Source organism: Moschus berezovskii, chromosome 13, assembly GCF_049115385.1.
Source record: "Moschus berezovskii isolate FMDL1 chromosome 13, NW_MosBer_1.0, whole genome shotgun sequence".
Lineage (NCBI taxonomy): Eukaryota > Metazoa > Chordata > Mammalia > Artiodactyla > Moschidae > Moschus > Moschus berezovskii.
The window spans coordinates 86,536,630-86,550,464 of NC_142472.1; the positions used below are offsets into that span (position 1 = coordinate 86,536,630).

Below are 13,835 nucleotides of genomic sequence, written 5' to 3' on the forward strand. Positions count from 1 at the left end.
AACCTGCTTGAACGTCTGGGAGTTCACGGTTCACATATTGCTGAAGCGAGGCTTGGAGAATTTTGAACATGACTTTACTAGCGTGTGAGATGAGTGCAATTGTGCGGTAGTTTGAGCATTCTTTGGCATTCCCTTTATTTGGGATTGGAATGAAGACTGACCTTTTGCAGTCCTGTGGCCACTGCTGAGTTTTCCAAATCTGCTGGCATATTGAGTGCAGCACTTTCACAGCATCATCTTTCAGGATTTGAAATAGCTCAACTGGAATTCCATCACTTCTACTAGCTTTGTTCGTAGTGATGCTTTTTAAGGCCTACTTGACTTCACATTCCAAGATGTCTGGCTCTAGGTCAGTGATCACGTTATCGTGACTATCTTGGTCGTGAAGATCTTTTTTGTACAGTTCTTCTGTGTATTCTTGCCACCTCTTCTTAATATCTTCTGCTTCTGTTAGGTCCATACCATTTCTGTCCTTTATCGAGCCATCTTTGCATGAAATGTTCCCTTGGAATCTCTAATTTTCTTGAAGAGGTCTCTTGTTTTTCCTATTCTGTTGTTTTCCTCTATTTCTTTGCATTGATCACTGAGGAAGGCTTTCTTATCTCTCCTTGCTATTCTTTCGAACTCTGCATTCAGATGCTTATATCTTTCCTTTTCTCCTTTGCTTTTCACGTCTCTTCTTTTCACAGCTATTTGTAAGGCCTCCTCAGACAGCCATTTTGCTTTTTCGCATTTCTTTTCCATGGGGATGGTCTTGGTCCCTGTCTCCTGTACAATGTCACGAACCTCCGTCCAGAGTTCATCAGGCACTCTATCTATCAGATCTAGTCCCTTAAATCTATTTCTCACTTGCACTGTATAATCATAAGGGATTTGATTTAGGTCATACCTGGATGGTCTAGTGGTTTTCCCTACTTTCTTCAATTTATGTCTGAATTTGGCAATAAGTAGTTGATGATCTGAGCCACAGTCAGTTCCTGGTCTTGTTTTTGCTAACTGTATACAGCTTCTCCATCTTTGGCTGCCAAGAATATAATCAATCTGATTTCAGTGTTGACCATCTGGTGATGTCCATGTGTAGAGTCTTCTCTTGTGTTGTTGGAAGAGGGTGTTTGCTATGACCAGTGCGTTCTCTTGGCAAAACTCTATTAACCTTTGCCCTGCTTCATTCTGTGCTCCAAGGTGAAATTTGCCTGTTACTCCAGGTGTTTCTTGACTTCCTACTTTTGCATTCCAGTCCCATATAATGAAAAGGACATTTTTTGGGGTTTTAGTTCTAAAAGGTCTTGTAGGTCTTCATAGAACTGTTCAACTTCGGCTTCTTCAGCGTTACTGGTTGGGGCATAGGCCTGGATTACTGTAATATTGAATGGTTTGCCTTGGAAACGAACAGAAATCATTCTGTCATTTTTAAGATTGCATCCAAGTACTGCATTTCGGACTCTTTTGTTGACCATGATGGATACTCCATTTCTTCTAAGGAATCCTGCCCACAGTAGTAGATATAATGTCATCTGAGTTAAATTCACCCATTCCAGTCCCTGTTAATTCACTGATTCCTAGAATGTCTATGTTAACTCTTGCCATCTCCTGTTTGACCACTTCCAATTTGCCTTGATCCATGGACCTAACATTCCAGGTTCCTATGCAATACTGCTCTTTACAGCACTGGACCTTGCTTCTATCACTGGTCACATCCACAACTGGGTATTGGTTTTGCTCCATCCCTTCATTCCCTCTAGAGTTATTTCTCCACTGATCTCCAGTAGCATACTGGTCACCTACCGACCTGGGGAATTCCTAATTCATTATCCTATCCTTTTTCCGTTTGATACTGTTCATGGGGTTCTCAAGGCAAGTATACTGAAGTGGTTTGCCATTCCCTTCTCCAGTGGACCACATTCGGCTGTGGTCCATGTGATCAGATCGACTAGTTTCCTGTGATTATGGTAAGAAGGGAAAAATCATAATAAAATTAAATCCCATTCCTGCCAGGTGGGTGACCCACAAACTGGAGAAAAATAATACCAAAGAACTTCTCCCACTGTTGTGAAGGTCCTGAATCCCACATCAGGCTTCCCAGCCTGAGGATCTGACAAAGGGACTGTGAATCTCCAAGGATCTGACTTTGAAAGCCAGCAGGATTTTCTTATAAGACTTCCCCAAGGTGGGGGAAACAAAAATTCCAGTCTTGGAGAGCATAAACAAAATCTTGTCTGTACCAAGATGCAAAGGAAAGGAGCAATGACCCCACAGAAAACTGGCAAAAACTACCTGCTAGTGTTGGAGGGTCTCCTGTGAAAGTTTGGATTAGCAGGGGCTCACCACAGGGACGGGGTCACTGGCAGCTGCAGTCCTGGAAGAACCCCCTTGGTGTTAACCACCTTGGAGTTTACTATTAACCCCATCACAGAGCCTGCAGACCTGAGGGCTGGGTTTCCTTAGGACAAACAAAAAAAACAAAAAAACTATCAGGTTGAGAGTGCAACCCCCGCTATCAGCAGAAAATTGGATTATAGCTTTACTGAGCAAGACCCAGTTTCCCATCAGAGCAAGACCCAGTTTCCCATCACCAGACCCCTCCCATCAGGAAGCTTACACAAGAATCTTAGCCTCCTCCATCAGAGGACAGACAGAAGAACCAAGCAGAAGCACAGCCCCACAGAGACTAAAACAAAAGCCACATTACAGAAAATTCAGTTCAGTCGCTTACTAGTGTCCGAGTCTTTGCAACCCCATGGACTGCAGCATGCCAGGCTTCCCTGTCCATCACCAACTCCCGGAGCTTTCTCCAATTCATGTCCATCGATTTGGTGATGCCATCCAACTATCTCATCCTCTGTTGTCCCCTTCTCCTCTTGCCTTCAATCTTTCCCAGTGTCAGAGTCTTTTCCAGTGAGTCAGTTTTTTTCATCAGGTGACCAAAGTATTGGAGTTTCAGCTTCAGCATCAGTCCTTCCAATGAATATTCAGTACTGATTTCATTTAGGATTTGCTGGTTTGATCTTGTAGTCCAAAGGACTCAAGAGTCTTCTCCAACACCACAGTTCAAAAGCATCAGTTCTTCGGCACTTAGCTTTCTTTGTAGTCCAGCTCTCACATCCGTCCATGACTACTGGAAAAACCACAGCTTTGACTAGACGGAGCTTTGTAGGCAAAGTAATGTCTCTGTTTTTTAATATGCTGTCTATGTTGGTCATAGCTTTTTTTTTTTTCAGAAAGTCAATTAACATGAAAGTTAATCAGCATGAAAAAGCAGAAAGTTATATCCCAGATGAAGGCACATGATAAACCCCAGAAAAACAACTAAATGAAGTGGACATAGGCACCCTCCCAGAAAAGCAATTCAGAAAAATGATAATGAAGATGATCCAGGATCTCAGGAATAGAATGGAGGCAAAGATTGAGAAGCTGCAAGAACTGTTTACTAATGACCTAGAAGAACTACGGACAAACAAACAGAGAAGAATAATACATTAGAAGGAATCCATAGCAGAATAATTGAGGCAGAAGAATGGATAAATGACCTGGAGTACAGAATGGTGGAAATCACTGCCACAGAACAGAATATACAAAAAAATAAATAAAAAGAATTGAAGACAGCCTAAGAAGCTTCTGGGACAGCATTAAATGCACCAACATTCACCTTATAAGGGTTCCAGAAGGAGAAGAGAGAGAAAAAAGGACCTGAGAAAATATTTGAAGAGATAATAGCTGAAAATTTCCCTAACATGGGAAAGGAACTAGCCAGCCAATTCCAGGAAGCACAGAAAATCCCAGGCAGGATAAACCCAAGGAAGAACACACCAAAACATAAAAATCAAACTAACAAAAATTAAAGACAGAGATAAAATATTAAAAGCAAAGGGGAAAAAAGACAACATACAAGGAAACTGCTATCAACCTATCAGCTTATTTCTGAACAGAAAATCTAAAACACTACAACTCTGAGAATGCCTTCTCAGAAGGGAATGGCATGATATATTTAAAGTGATGACATTTCAAAGAAAAGAATAAAACATTTAGGAATAAATCTACCTAAAGAAACAAAAGACCTATACATATAAAACTATAAAACACTGATGCAAGAAATCAAAGATGACACAAATAGATGGAGAAATATACCGTGTTAATGGACCAGAAGAATCAATATAGTGAAAATGAGTATACTATGCAAAGCAATCTACAAATTCAATGCAATCCCTATCAAACTAACAACGGTATTTTTCAGAGAAGTAGAACAAATAATTTCACAGTTTGTATGGAATTACAAAAAACCTTGAATAGCTAAAGCAATCTTAAGAAAGAAGAATGGAACTGGAGTAATCAAACTGCCTGACTTCAGGCTATACTACAAAGCTACAGTCAAGAAGACAGTATGGTACTGGCACAACGACAGAAATATAGATCAATGGAACAAAATAGAAAGCCCAGAGATAAATCCACACACCTATGGGCATCTTATCTTTGACAAAGGAGGCAAAAAATACACAATTGAGAAAAGACTATCTCTTTAACAAGTGGTGCTGGGAAAACTGGTCAATCATTTGTAAAAGCATGAAACTAGAACATTTTCTAACACCATACACAAAAATAAACTCAAAATAGATTAAAGATCTCAATATAAGACAAGAAACCATAAAACTCCTAGAAGAAAACATAGGCAAAACACTCTCTGACATAAATCACAGCAGGATCCTCTATGACCCACCTCCCAGAGTAATGGAAATAAAACCAAAAATAGACAAGTGGGACCTAATTAAACTTAAGAGCTTTTGCACAATTAAGGAAACTATAAGCAAGGTGAAAAGACAGCCTTCAGAATGGGAGAAAATAATAGTAAACGAAGCAACTGACAAAGAATTAATCTCAAAAATATACAGGCAACTCCTGCAGCTCAATTCCAGAAAAATAAATGACTCAATCAAAAAATGGGCCAAAGAACTAAACAGATATTTCTCCAAAGAAGACATACAGATGGCTCACAAACACGTGAAAAGATGCTCAATATCACTCATTATCAGAGAAATGAAAATCAAAACCACAATGAGGTACCATTTCACTCCGGTCAGAATGGCTGCTATCCAAAAGTCTACAAACAATAAATGCTGGAGAGGGTGTGGAGAAAAGGGAATCCTCTTACACTGTTGGTGGGAATGCAAACTAGTACAGCCACTATGGAGAACAGTGTGGAGATTCCTTAAAAATCTGGAAATAGAACTGCCATATGACACAGCAATCCCACTGCTGGGCATACACACCAAGGAAACCAGAATTGAAAGAGACATGTGTACCCCAATGTTCACTGAAGCTCTGCTTACAATAGCCAGAACATGGAAGCAACCTAGATGTCCATCTGCAAATGAATGGATAAGAAAGCTGTGGTACATATGCACAATGGAATATTACCCAGCTATTAAAAATAATGCATTTGAGTCAGTTCTAATGAAGTGGATGAAATAGGAACCTATTATACAGAGTGAAGTAAATCAGAAAGAAAAACACAATACAGTATACTAACACATATATATGAAATTTAGAAAGATGGTAACGATGACCCTATATGCGAGACAGCAAAAGAGACACAGATATAAAGAACAGACTGTTGGACTCTGTGGGAGAAGGCGAGGGCAGGATGATTTGAGAGAATAGCATTGAAACATGTATATTATCATATGTGAAATAGATCTCCAGTCCGGGTTCAATGCATGAGGCAGGGTGTTCAGGGCTGGTGCACTGGGATGACCCTGAGAGATGGGATGGAGAGGGAGGTGGGAGGGAGGGTCAGGATGGGGAGTACATATACATCCATGGCTGATTCATGTGAATGTATGTCCAAATCCACCACAATATTGTAAAGTAATTAGCCTCCAATTTCAAATAAAAAAATAATAAATAAAAAACAAACTAACAAAATAATTAAAAGTCAAATGAAACAATAAATAAATAAAGTGATGAAAGGGAAGATCCTGCAACTAAGAATACTCTACCCAGCAACTCTTCTTCAGATTTGAAGGAGAAAGCAAAAGATTTCCAGACAAGCAAAAATTAAGAGAATTCAGCACCACCAAACAAACTCTGCGACAAATTCTAAATGAATTTCTGTAGGCAGGAAACAAGAGAAGGACAAGCCCTACCTACAGAAAATAAACCCCAAACAACTAAGAAAACGGTTATAGGATCATTATTACTTTAAATGTAGATGGATTAAATGCACCAACCAAAAGATAGACTGACTGAGCAGATGAAAATATGTGCGTGTATGCCCTTCCACTTACTACATCACTCTGTTTGACCCCCACTGAATTGTATGTAATTATTTTATATTGTCAGGTTAATCATATTCCCATTATGACTTGCAATTGTAATTATCTTTTATTTTTTATCTGAATATTGATTGTGAAAACTGATAAACATCTTTTATTATTGTGACTATGTAACTATTACCTGATTCCATCGTATCATGATTGGCCAACAGAAAAAGATAATAGAATTCTATATCATCAAAACTACTATTTAATAGAAACACCTGTAATCACTTTAAAATCTGGAAGCATATCAGGATTATCTTGGAAATTTTTGGAAAATAAAAATGCCTGGGTATTGCTTTTTTTTCCATCAGAACTTCAGATTTGTTTCTAATGAGCAACCATGTTTATAAACAGCTGGACTATATGAGGATAATTTTTTAAAAAATTAATTAATGTATTTTAATTGGCAGCTAATTACTTTACAATATTGTAGTGGGCTTTGCCATACATTGATTTGAATCCGCCATGAGTGTACATGTGTTCCCCATGCTGAACCCCCCTCCCACCTCCCACCCCATCCAATCCCTCTGGGTCATCCTAGTGCACCAGCCCTGAGCATCCTGTCTCATGCATCAAACCTGGACTGGTGATATATTTCACATACGATAATATATGTTTTTCAATGCTATTCTCTCAAATCACCCCACCCTCACCTTCACCCACAGAGTCCAAGAGTCTGTTCTTTACATCTGTGTCTCTTTTGCTGTCTCTCATATAGAGTCATCATTTCCATATTTCTAAATTCCCTATATATGCGTTAGTATACTATATTGGCGAAGAATCGATGCTTTTGAACTGTGGTGCTGGAGAAGACTCTTGAGAGTCCCTTGGACTGCAAGGAGATCCAACCAGTCCATTCTAAAGGAGATCAATCCTGGGTGTTCATTGGAAAGACTGATGCTAAAGCTGAAACTGCAATACTTTGGCCACCTCATGTGACGAGTTGACTCACTGGAAAAGACTCTGATGCTGGGAAAGGTTGGGGGCGGGAGGAGAAGGGGACGACAGAGAATGAGATGGCTGGATGGCATCACCGACTCTGTGGACATGAGTTTGAGTGAGCTCCGGGAGTTGGTGATGGACAGGTGATGGATGGAGTGCTGTGATTCATGGGGTCGCGGAGAGTCGGACATGACTGAGCGACTGAACTGAACTGAACTGAACTGAACTGATACTATATTGGTGTTTTTCTCTCTGACTTACTTCTCTTTTTATAATAGGCTCCAGTTTCATCAACCTCATTAGAACTGATTCAAATGCATTCTTTTTAATAGCTGAGTAATATTCCATTGTGTATATATATCACAGCTTTCGTATCCATTTGTCTGCCTATGGTCATCTAGATTGCTTCCATGTCCTGACTATTGTAAACAGTGCTGTGATGAACATTGGGGTATATGTGTCTCTTTCAATTCTGATTTCTTCCTCAGTGTGTATGCCCAGCAGTGGGATTGCTGGGTCATATGGCAGTTCTATTTCCATTTTTTTTTAAGGAATCTCCACACTGTTCTCCATTGTAGCTGTGCTAGTTTGCATTCACACAAGCAGTGTAAGAGGGTTCCCTTTTCTCCGCACCCTCTTCAGCATTTACTGTTTGTAGATTTTTTGATAGCAGCCATTCTGATTTCAGCAGCACCTATACTAAAATTGGAACGATACAAAGAAGATTAGCATGGCCCCTGTGCAAGGATGACATGCAAATTCATGAAGTATTCCATATTTTTAAAATGGGTCTGGTGACAGAGAACAAGATGGCGGAGGAAGAGGACAGCAAGATCACTCTCTCCCCCACAAATTCATCAAAAGAACACTTGAAAGTGGAGTAAAGTCCACAAAACAACTTCTGAATGCTGGCAGAGGACATCAGGCACCCAGAAAAACAGACCATTGTCTTTGAAAGGAGGTAGGAAAAAACATAAAAGATAAAAAGAGAGACAAAAGAAGTAAGGACAGAGCTCCATCCCAGGAAAGGAGGCTTTAAAAAGAGAGAAGTTTCCAAACACCAGGAAACACTCTCACTGGCGAATCTGTGGCGAGCCTTGGGACCTCAGAGGGCCACATAACTGGGAGGACAAAGAAAGAAATAATTAAAACCCACAGATTACCCGCCAAACGTTAACTCCCAGCGGAGAATCAGCACAGACGCCTGCATCCGCCATTAGCAAGTGGGGACTGGGCAGGGAGGAGCCGGCTGAACTGCTTAGAGAGAGGACTGGGCTTGAATGCCTCAAGAACAATCTGAGAGATCTAACCGGGGATAGCAAAGCAGACTGGGATAGTTTCCCACAGAAAGGCGGAAAGCTCTAACCTAAGACTAAGCCAGCCCTGCTCAAAGAACAAACGACTGAGCGAACTGACTGCGGTCGGCCCATCCCCCATCCCCCCACCGAGATAGACAAGGGAGGGCGGCCAGAGCGGGAGGGGGCAACTGTGGCCCCAGAAAGGCATCCAACACCAAACTGTAGGCAGGCTTTGTTGCTAATCAAGACTTCTTGGGCTCGGGCTGGTCAATATCCTCCTGAGAAGGTGCGCTGGTTCTATACCCAGAAAACCAAGTGTCAGGGACTGGGGAGGTGATAAGTAGCAGCAACCGTGCTCACCAAATACCTGGTCACCTGAGCTGCTCGGACCGGTGAAGGCACAAAACGCAGGCCCAAGAAAGTCTGTATCTTTGTGGAGTACCCGAGAACCTGAACTTGAGCCGCTCAGACCTGGGAAGTGCATACAACCCAGCGCGAGCCTCTGACAGTTCCTGGCAGAGCAACCTAGAGCCGGTGCAGTGTAGACTGGGACAGCACACATGCTCTGAGCGGGGGCAAACCCAGTGTGACCGAGACGCTGCGAGCACTCTCCACAGATGCCAGAGATATTTGTCTGCAGTGTTCCTCCCTTCCCAGAACAGGACTGAACAACTGAGCCTTAAAAAGTGTCCACCCGCCCCCTAGTATCAGGGCGGAAATTAGACACTGAAGAGACCAGCAAACAGAAGCTGAAACAGAGGGAACCACCTTGGAAATGATAGATAGAGAAGTCTAGATGCTACTCCAAGAATAAGACCAAAAACCAGAGGCAAGAGGCTTAAGCCCGAATCCTGAGAACACCAGAGAGCTCCTGACTCCAGGGAACATTAATTGATAGGAGCTCATCAAACGCCTCCATATCTCCAAACCAAGCACCACCCAAAGGTCAACAAGTTCCAGAGCAAGACATACCATGAAAATTCTCCAGCAACACAGGAAAATAGCCCTGAGTTTCAATATACAGGGTGCCCAAAGTCACTCCAAAACCCACTGACATCTCATAACTCATTACTGGACACTTCATTGCACTCCAGAGAGAAGAAATCCAGCTCCACCAACCAGAACACTGAAACAAGCTTCCCTAACCAGGGAACCTTGACAAGTCACCCATCCAACCCCACACACAGCGAGGATACTACATAATAAAGAGAACTCCATAAACAGCCAGAAGAGGGCAAGGCCACCCCAAGCAAAGCAATATAAACAAGATGAAGAGGCAGAGAAATTCCCAGCAAGTAAAGGAACAAGATAAATGCCCACCAACACAAACAAAAGAGGAAGATGTAGGGAATCTACCTGATAAAGAATTTCGCATTTTGATGGTGAAAATGATTCAAAATCTTGAAAGCAAAATGGAGTTACAGATAAATAACCTGGAGAAAAGGATTGAGAAGATGGAAGAAAGGTTTAATAAGGACTTAGAGGAAATAAAAAAGAGTCAATATACAATGAATAATGCAATAGATGAGATCAGAAACACTCTGGAGGGAACAAACAGTAGAATAACAGAGGCAGAAGACAGGATAAACAAGCTAGAAGATAGAATTGTAGAAATAAATGAAACAGAGAGGCAAAAAGAATTAAAAGAAATGAGGACAATATTAGAGACCTCTGGGACAATGTTAAACACTCCAACATTCGAATCATAGGAGTCCCAGAAGAAGAAGACAAAAAGAAAGACCAAGAGAGAATACTTGAGGAGATAATAGTTGAAAACTTCCCTAAAATGGGGAAAGAAATAATCACCCAAGTCCAAGAAACCCAGAGAGTCCCCAACAGGATAAACCCAAGGCGAAATACTTCAAGACACATATTAATCAAATTAACAAAGATCAAACATAAAGAACAAATATTAAAAGCAGCAAGGGAAAAGCAGCAAATAACACACAAGGGGATTCCCATAAGGATAACAGCTGATCTTTCAACAGAAACTCTTCAGGCAAGGAGGGAATGGCAAGATATACTTAAAGTGATGAAAGAAAATAACCTACAGCCCAGATTACTGTACCAGCAAGGATCTCATTCAAATACGGAGGATAAATCAAAAGCTTTATAGACAAGCAAAAGCTGAGAGAATTCAGCATCACCAAACAAGCTCTCCAACAAATGCTAAAGGATTTTCTCTAGACAGGAAACACAGAAAGGGTGTATAAACTGAAACCCAAAGCAATAAAGAAAATGTCAACGGGATCATACTTATCAATAATTACCCTAAACATAAATGGGTTGAATGCCCCAACCAAAAGACAAAGACTGGATGAATGGATACAAAAACAAGACCCCCATATATGTTGTCTACAAGAGACCCACCTCAAAACGAGGGACACATATAGACTGAAAGTGAAGGGCTGGAAAAAGATATTCCATGCAAATAGAGACCAAAAGAAAGCAGGAGTAGCAATACTCATATCAGATAAAATAGACTTTAAAACAAAGGCTGTGAAAAGAGACAATGATGGAATCTAGATAATGATCAAAGGCTCAATCCAAGAAGAAGATATAACAATTATAAATATTTATGCAGCCAACATAGGAGCACCACAATATGTAAGACAATTACAAACAAGTATGAAATGGGAAATTAACAACAATGCAATAATAGTGGGAGATTTTAATACCCCACTTACATCTATGAATAGATCAACTAAACAGAAAATTAACAAGGAACACAAACTTTAAATGATACAATCGATCAGTTAGACCTAATAGATATCTATAGGACATTTCACCACAAAACAATGAATTTCACCTTTTTCTCGAGTGCATACGGAACCTTTTCCAGGATAGATCACATCCTGGGCCATAAATCTAGCCTTGGTAAATTCAAAAAGATTGAAAACATTCCAAGCATCTTTTCTGAACACAACGCAGTAAGATTAGATCTCAATTACGGGAGAAAAACTGTTAAAAATGCCAACATATGGAGAAACAACATGCTGCTGAATAATGAACAAATCTTAGAAAAAATCAAAAGATAAATAAAAATATGCATAGAAATGAATGAAAATGAAAACACAACCACCCAAAACCTCTGGGACACTGTAAAAGCAGTGCTAAGGGGAAGGTTCATAGCAATACAGGCACACCTCAAGAAACAAGAAAAAAGTCAACTAAATAAGCAAACTCTACATCTAAAGCAACTAAAAAAGGAAGAAATGAAGAACCCAGGGTCAGTAGAAGGAAAGAAATCATAAAAATTAGGGCAGAGATAAATGCAAAAGAAACAAAAGAGACCATAGCAAAAATCAACAAAGCCAAAAGCTGGTTCTTTGAGAAGGTAAATAAAATTGACAAACCACTAGCCAGACTCATCAAGAAACAAAGGTAGAGGAACCAAATCAATAAAATTAGAAATGAAAATGGAGAGATCACACCCGACAACACAGAAATACAAAGGATTATTAGAGAATACTATCAGCAATTATATGGCAATAAATGAATAACCTGGAAGAATTGGACAAATTCCTAGAAAAGTACAACTTTCCAAAACTGAACCAGGAAAAAATAGAAAATCTGAAGAGACCCATCACAAGCACGGAACTAGAGGCTGTAATCAGAAATCTTCCAGCAAACAAAAGCCCAGGTCCAGACGGCTTGAGGCTGAATTCTACCAAAAACTTAAAGAAGAGCTAACACTTATTCTACTTAAACTCTTCTAGAAAATTGCTGAGGAAGGGAAACTTCCATTCGATGAGGCCACCATCACCCTAATCCCAAAACCTGGTAAAGATCCCACAAAAAAGGAAACTACAGGCCAATGGAAGGATTGATGCTAAAGCTGAAACTGCAATACTTTGGCCACCTCATGTGATGAGTTGACTTACTGGAAAAGACTCTGATGCTGGGAAGTGTTGGGGGAGGGAGGAGAAGGGGATGATGGAGAATGAGATGGCTGGATGTCATCACTGCCTCTATGGACATGAGTTTGAGTGAACTCCGGGAGTTGGTGATGGACAGGGAGGCGTGGCGTGCTGTGATTCATGGGGTCCCAGAGAGTCGGACACAACTGAACGAATGAACTGAACTGAACAGGCCAATATCACGGATGAACATAATTTCAAAAATCCTTAACAAAATTCTAGTAATCAGAATCCAACAACACATTAAGATCATACATCATGACCAAGTGGACTTTATCCCAGGAATGCAAGGATTCTTCAATATCCGCAAATCAATCAACGTAATACACCACATTAACATACTGAAAAATAAAAGTCATATGATGATCTCAATAGATGCAGAGAAAGCCTTTGACTAAATTCAACATCAATTTATGATAAAAACCCTCCAGAAAGTGGGAATAGAAGGGACATACCTCAATATAATAAAAGCTGTATATGACAAACCCACAGCAAACATTATCCTTAATGGTGAAAAACTGAAAACATTTCCCCTAAAGTCAGGAACAAGGCAAGAGTGCCCCCTGTCACCACCACTATTCGACATAGTTCTGGAAGTTTTGGCTATAGCAATCAGAGCAGAAAAAGACATAAAAGAAATACAAATTGGAAAAGAAGAAGTAAAACTGTCACTATTTGCTGATGACATGATCCTGTACACAGAAAACCATAAAGACTCTACCGGAAAACTACTAGAGCTAATCAATGAATACAGTAAATTTTCAGGATATAAAATCAACACACAGAAATTCCTTGCATTCCTATACACTAATAATGAGAAAATAGAAAAAGTAATTAAGGAAACTATTCCATTCACTGTTGCAACGAAAAGAATTAAATCCTTAGGAATATATCTACCTAAGGAAACAAAAGACTTGTACATAGAAAACTATAAAACACTAGTGAAAGTAATCAAAGATGACACTAATTGATGGAGAAATATACCGTGTTCGTGGATTGGAAGAATAAATATTGTAAAAATGAGTATACTGCCCAAAGTAATCTATACATTCATTGCAATCCCTATCAAGCTACCAACGATATTTTTCACAGAACTAGAACAAATAATCTCACAATTTGTATGGGAATACAAAAAAACCTCGAATAGCCAAAGCAATCTTGAAGAATAATGGGACTGGGGGAATCAACCTGCCAGACCTCAGGCTGTACTACAAAGCCACAGTCATCAAGACAGTATGGTACTGGCATAAAGACAGAAATATAGATCAATGGAACAAAATAGAAAGCCCAGAGATAAATCCACACACCTATGGACACCTTATCTTTGACAAAGGAGGCAAGAATATGAAATGGAGAAAAGACAG

The 13,835-nt window shown here is 40.1% G+C and overlaps 1 non-coding gene across 1 annotated transcript; it reads left to right on the forward strand.

The window, feature by feature from the left end:
* Positions 1–7,931: 7,931 nt before the first annotated feature.
* Positions 7,932–8,035, forward strand: LOC129556657 (U6 spliceosomal RNA). Its single transcript, XR_008686062.1, has one exon. It is a non-coding gene; the product is annotated as a U6 spliceosomal RNA (small nuclear RNA).
* Positions 8,036–13,835: the final 5,800 nt, after the last annotated feature.